This window comes from Kogia breviceps, chromosome 2 (assembly GCF_026419965.1).
Source record: "Kogia breviceps isolate mKogBre1 chromosome 2, mKogBre1 haplotype 1, whole genome shotgun sequence".
Taxonomy (NCBI): Eukaryota; Metazoa; Chordata; class Mammalia; order Artiodactyla; family Physeteridae; genus Kogia; species Kogia breviceps.
In genome coordinates this window covers 131033200-131040504 of record NC_081311.1, presented here as the reverse complement: position 1 = coordinate 131040504, position 7305 = coordinate 131033200, and positions in this window count along the sequence as shown.

Sequence of the window (7305 nt, the reverse complement as noted above, 5' to 3'; positions counted from 1 at the left end):
CAGGTGGTAAGTATTTGTCCTCTGACTTTTCTGGCCTGCCATGTGCACAGGCACAGGGGAACCCAACAGAGTAGGCGCCAGCTGCCAAAGAAAGCCCTTAGGTGAGGAAATGAGCTGCTGGGGTCTGGAAGCTGGGCCTGCATGCACACAATGGTGAAGTCTGGGGATGTAGGAGCAGGGCACTACTGGCATCTGTACAATATCATTAGACCAAGACAAATAAACATATTTTCCTTCTCTTAAGGAGTTTCCATTCTGGTTAGGGAGATACAGCATATATGTAAAGAATTAAATTAGAATCCCAGATTATCTGTGGCAATGTCTTCAAGAATATGATACCCAGGGACCTTTTGTTCCACCAACAGCTGTTCAGGACCCACTACATGTTGGAAACTGGGATAGTTGCTGGGGGTAAATGTACATTCTCTGCCTTTAGGGGGCCTGGAGTGAGAGGAACAGAGGCAAGTGTTGTGATGTAGAAGGGCTAGCTCATTGGAATGAAGGGGAGGGGACAGGGACAGCTTTGAGTGGCATTCTGAAGGGGGAGTGTAGGATTTAGGCATATAAGTGGTAAAGTCAGAGAAGAAAAAGAGAAGAAGGCTGACAGTCAGTGAGGGTGACTCTGGAGGACACTAAACTGGCATAGCAGTGAGGTGGGTGTGGCCCAAGTCGTCTGTAATGTGGGCTCAGGATGAAGTGCTCAGTAGCCCTTAAGACAGAGGATGGGTTGTTCTCTATCCCTTTGATCTTAACCAGGGCCCACTTGGATCATAATAGAATTGACACATCTTCAACTCCTTGATTTCCTATTCACCAACTGGGAGCAGATCCCTTGTTTCCATTGGAATTATTAACAGTGATAACAGCAGCTGATAACATTTATTGAGCAATTACTATGTGTCAGTCACCGTGCTAGGTGCTTTATATGCATTAACTCATTTAATCCTCCCCTAAACCCAGAGAGGCAGGTATGATCTTTGAAGATAAGAAAGTTGAGGCAGTAACTTCCCCCAGATGACACAGACTTGGATGTTGAAGCTGGGATACGAATACAGAAGCCCAGCCCCAGAGCCTGCACTCACTTGAAGAGATTAGACACATTCAGCCCAGGTCTTCTAACTTTCCCAGACTATTTGGCGATGGTGGAGATCAGGTGTGTTTGAATGAGGATGTGTAGGAAGGTGTGCAATCCAATGCTTCTACCATCCTAAGAGGAATGAGGGGTTCAGGTTGATCCCAAGAGACTTTCAAACATGATACTCTTCACCTTATATTCATCACCTCCAATGTTTTCCCATGATGTAGAAGAAAAAAAACTCACAAACGATTGCCTCCAGGGGATGCACATAGAGAAGCATAGTTCTACCATTTTACCTTGTGTTAGCAAATTTTGAGAGCCTCTCTGTCCTGACTCAGAGACCAAAATACAGGGCTAAAGTTGCAATGAAATAAACTTTTGTATCCCACCATGAAGTCCTAACCCTAAATGTGATGGTATTAGAAAGTGGGACTTTAGGGAGGTGATTAGGTCATGAGGGTGGAGCCCTCATGAATGGAATTAGTCCTCTTAGAAGAGTGACCTCAGAGAGCGCTTTTGCCCTTTTTATTTTTCTGCCATGTGAGAATAGTATGAGAAATCAGTGGTCTGCCACACGTGAGTAGACTCACCGGAATTCAACCACACTGGCACCTTGATCTTGGACTTCCCAGCTTCCAACTGTGAGAAATCAACTTCTGTGGTTCATAAGCCACCCAGTCTATAATACTTTGCTTTAGCAATGTGAAATGACTAAGACAAGGGCTCTGAATGTAGTTTCACCTGAGGAAAGTGCTTCTTCATTCTCTCTCTCCTTCTTGTCATGCTTAAGACAGGGAGGGGTGTGACACTCACACATTGTGGCAGTCTTTCTGTGGCATGGCCCTTCTCATCTCAAGAGCCATGACTTTCGATTGGAGAAATGCCATTCTAGGCTTATCCTCCACCTTCTCTAGTATTTTTCTTCTTTTTATGCAGCAACTTCCAGAATGTGCTGTTCCCTGGCACTTGTTTGATTTTCTCTCATTGGAGCCTTCTAAAAGATAGATGATAACATTATTTCTACTGAAATTGATATCCTCACTCTATCCTGGGAAACATATGATCCCCTCCCACCTCACATGACCCTGGAACTTGGCTGGCACTGATTAAAAAAAAAAATGCTAGGGAATAGAGGCTCTTTTTTGCACTGTAAATTAAGCAAGTTAAAAATTCTGCCTCAACACAGTTTTGGGGAATATAGGAAGGTTATTACAAAGAGAAGAGGTAAAGAATTCTTCAGCATCTTTCTGATTATACATAGTAGAAATTATTTTCTCTGGATTGGAACAGCTCCCTTGGATACTTCCTACACTTTCATATGGATACTGATTTATTTTTCTCTAAGTGAATTTAGGTAATGAGAAAGAGGCCTACTTGACATCTCCAGAGAATAAATCCTTCTAATTATCCACTAGAGAAGAGAAGCAGAAGGGCAGTCACAAAGCAAATACCTCCTAAAATATTTTAGAAATATGTCTCAAGTCCGCACTGTGCAGAAAACTACTAAAAATTAGGAAATTACTTGTGCTGAATAATGTAGGAAATTCCTGGTTATTCTAATAGTTGGTGGTAAATAGATCAGTTGTTATCAGTCTTGATGGCTGCTGGATGTGGGCAGCTTTTAAAAAGTAAAGACCTGAAGCTGAACCACCATTCCCTGTAGCTCAGGTCCCCAAGCAGACATTGGATAGTCATAGATAGATACACTGCATCCCCTCACCCAGAGTTTCCCTACCTCAGCACTATTGGCAGCTGAGTAATTCTTTTTTGTGGGAGCTATTCTGTGCATTTCAGGATGCTTAGCAGCATCCCTGATCTCTACCCACTAGATGCCAGAAGCACCTCCTCCCTCCCCAAGTTGTGAACAATGTCTTCAGTCATTGTCAAACATCTCCTAGGGGGCAAAGACACTCTCAGATGAGAACCCTGAAACCCTGACCAGGAGAAACTTTGGACTCACCACTTGAAGCCCTGAAACCCACCTATTTGCATATTGTCTATCATCAACTATGTCTTTAAGTCAAATCCATTTCCATCCTTTCTGGGTATATTGCTTTCTGAATTTCTCAGCTGTATGATGTATTGTTTTACTTCAGTATATTCAGATGTTATTCTTTTTAATGCCTTCATTGCACTCTATTATATGACTATACCACAGCTTGTTTAACCAGTACATTATGCTATTTCTAACTTTTCATAATTACAAAGAATGTTGCAATTTATGTATTCCTTAAGTCAAGAAAAACTTTCTGAATGTCTAGCATTTCTATCAACTGTAATAGATGCTGGTGAATAAGGCAAACAAACATGGACCTTGCCCTCATTCTGCTTACATTTTAATAAGATAGAAACATGTAAATAAAGTAATTGCAGGTCGTAAATAGATATATATTTAAAACAATTCAGTTAATAATAAATGCCATGAAGGAAATAAAAGGGTGAGACAGTGAGGAAGTGCTGAGGTCACTTTAGGTAGGGTGGTAGGGGAAGATTTCTCTGGGTAGGGGACTTTTGAGCAGAGGCTTAAAGGATGAGAATGAGCCAGCTATCTGCAGAGCTAGACCACTCTGAGCAAAGGGAAAAGCAAATACAAAGACCCAGGGGAGAGGAAGGGCTTGGGGTGCTTGAGGAGCAGAGGAAGGCCAGTATGGCCGGAGTGCAGAGAGCAAAGGGGAAAAGTGGGTGATAAGAAGTGTATCATGTAAGGCAAGAACTGAAAAAGGCAGGACCTTGTAGACCATTATGAGGAAGAGTCCAGATTTTAATGTAAAAGCAACGGGAAACCACTTAAGGTCTCAAGGAAGGGAGTGGCATGATCTGGTTTACTATTTAAAATATTATTCTGTCTAGAAAATGAACTATTAAAGGGAAGAATTGAATTTAAAAAATGATCTAAGGGCTTATTTAAATCACCTAATTGGGATTTAATGACTCCAGTGATGGCAGCAGAGATGAAGAGAAGCAAACAGATTCAATCAAGTACAACAATCATCTTGGTGAATAATTAAATGGATAGTAAAGAAAAGGGGACATGTAGTGGATGCTTCCTAGATCTGGGTCCCAAACAACAGGGAGGATGATGATGCCATTTACCGAGATGGGGAAGACTGAGCAGAAATGAATTTGACCAAGCTAAGTACGAAGACTGCCTTTTTGGAGATATTAAATCTGCTATGTCTATTAGAGAACCAACTAGAAATAGCAAGTTGGAAGTTGGATATATGAACCTAGGGCTTAGGGGAGACACAGAGACTAGAGAAATAAAATTGGGAACCACTGGCATCCAGATGGCATTTAAAGCCATTAGACTAAAAGAAGTGATATGTGGAAGGAACTTGGAGAGAAAGGATGAGGGCACAGTGTAGAGCTGTGGGACTCTCCTATGTTTAGAGCAGTGGAAGAGGAGGCAGGAGTGAAGAAGACCAAGAAGAGACGTCACAGAGGTAGAGACAAGCTAGAGGAATGCCGTGCCATAAAAACTGAGAGGTGACAGTGTGCCAGTAGAAGGGAATGACCAATGGGGCATTGAACATATTTATGTGCCTTTGTTCAAGTCTTTTAGAGGCCTAATTTCCTAAGAGTAAGACTGCTTGATTGAAGGCTATAAGTGCATTAAAATTTTAATAGATATTGCCAAGCTTTCTTCCATAAAGCTTGAATTATGTGCAGGTAAGATAATGACTCTTTTTAATGAACATTTTATTGAAGTATAACATAACACAGAAATGTAAATAACTCATAAATGTACAGCATTGACTTCACAAAGTGAGCATGCCCAGAACCAAGATGAATCAACAGGATTACCGACTCTTCAGAAGTCCTTCTCATGCCCTCTCAGGGTAACTGCTCTCTTGATTTCTACACCATAATTTCTTTGCCACTTTTTGAGCTTCATATAAATGGAATCATACAGCGTGTAACTCTTTTGTGGCTGACTGTGTTAAACATTTCATTTGTGATAGTCTCCATAACTGCTGCATGTAGTAAAAATTAGTTTATTCTATTGTCTCTATATCATTCAATTTATTTGTACACTCAAATATTGATGAACAATGCATTGTTTTCAGATTTACACTACAATAAACAATACTGCTAAGAATACTCTTGTACATCTATTTTGGTGAACATATATATGAATTTATTTGGGGCTTGTATTGAGGGGTAAAAATAGCCGGTCATAGGGTGTGTTTTATGTCCAAATTTATTAGATACTACAAAATTATTTGTCTACCAACAGTTTATTAGAGTTTCAGTTATCCATATCCGTATTAAGACTTGATATTACTGACCTTTTACATTTTAACCCTTTCAGTAGATGTGAAGCTGTTTCTCATTGTGGTTTTTTTTTCATTTCCCTGATAACTAATAAGGTTAAATATCTTTCTTTATTACAGATTTATTCACATTTGTATATTCTCTTTTGAAACATATCTGTGTAAGTCTTTTGCACTTTTTTCTATTGGGTTAGTTTATTATATTTTTCTTACTGATTTGTTGGGGTTATCTTGTATTTATATGAGTTCTTTGTAAGTTTTATATGTTGAAAAGAATCTTCTCCGACTCTTCTTTGCCTTTTCACTCTCTTAATGATGTCTTTGATTGGAGAGAAGTTTCTACTTTTAATGTAGGCCAATTTTTCAAATTATTTCTTTATTGCTAGTACTTTCTGTGTCTTATTTTAAAAATCTTTCCCTTATGTTTTCTTCTAGGAGTTTTAGAGTTCCAAGTTATATGTTTACATAAGTCTTTAATCAATTTTGGGTAGATTTTTTTGTGTCTATTTTCATGTATAGTGTGATATAGGGGTCAAGATAAACATTTTTCCTTTACAGATAGCCAATAGATCTAGCATCATTTATTGAAAAGACCATTCGTTTCCCTCTGCACTGCAGTGTTACTTTTGTCATGAATCAGGCAATCATAATCAGGTGACATAAATGTGTAGTTCTGTTTCTGGAAATTCTATCCTGTTCTGTGGACTATTTGTTTATTCCTGCTGCAATACCACACTGTCTTAATTTTGGTAACTTTACAATAACTCTTGATATCTGGCAGTGGAAAGCTTCCAGCTTTGTTCTTTTTTAAGACTGTCTTGGTAACTCTTCTCTTTTTGCATCTCATATAGATTTTAGAGTCAAATTGTCATTTTCACATGCATACACACACACACACACACACACACACACACACACACACCTGCTGGAATTTTTATTGTGATTGCATTGAGATCAACTTGGGGGAAACTTGACACCAAGTCTTCCAATCCATAAAAATGGAGCACTGAATATGATAACACTTTTATACTCAACAAAGATTTCAGTCAAGGGCAGCTTTTGTGAGAAAAAGGTCTGTGCTGACTCTCTGATTTTTGGTTTCATTTTGTTTTGTTTTAAGTGGAAAGAAATGTTTTCCAAGGCTTAACTGATGACCAGGAAGGTGCACTTGCAAAAATATCAATTAAAGTAACTCATAAAGGTCTGGCCTTTAATAAACCAGTAAAAAAGTTAGGAAATTTCATCAAAATACAAATCAAAAGGATCGGTCTGTAACTCTTCTTTCTAGAAATAGCTAGCCAGCAGAAAGTTACAAACATTTTCAGAAAAGAAAACTTTTCTTTTTAACCTGTATGCTCTTTCCTGCCTTCCAAGATAACACACACCTGTGCTGATCCAGCTTTTCCCCACCATTATGCCCAAACACGCAGGAGACCATAGAAAAGTTTGTGTTTTCCTAGATGATACTCTTTATTAATAATTAACAATAATGTTTCTTGTGAATCATTTTACTCTTTTAAAAATGTTTCATTGACTAATAAAGTCAGCTTGTATAAAACAATTATGTTTATACAGTGTTTTAATGTTCTTCAAATGTTCTAGAAACTTGTTTTCTGTGTACATCCAGTACACAGATGGATCATTTAACCATCAAAAGTTGTATCAAATATACATTCCTATTTCATACAAAAGAAAAGCCTTAGGGAATTTATTATAATTTTAGTTTACAACTTTTTTCCTATTTAATCTGGTTGTACATCCACCTAAATACTCACCAGTGGTAAAAATGATTGATAAAAATGTTGTTCATGATTAAATATTTAAAGCAATTATGTATAAATGCTGTCATTTATGATTGGATACCCTCAGAGACTTTATATCTTTTATTTCAAAAATCAGTTCTTACTGTGCTTCTACTCTAGACCCAACCTTTATCTAGATAATTTATTTCAG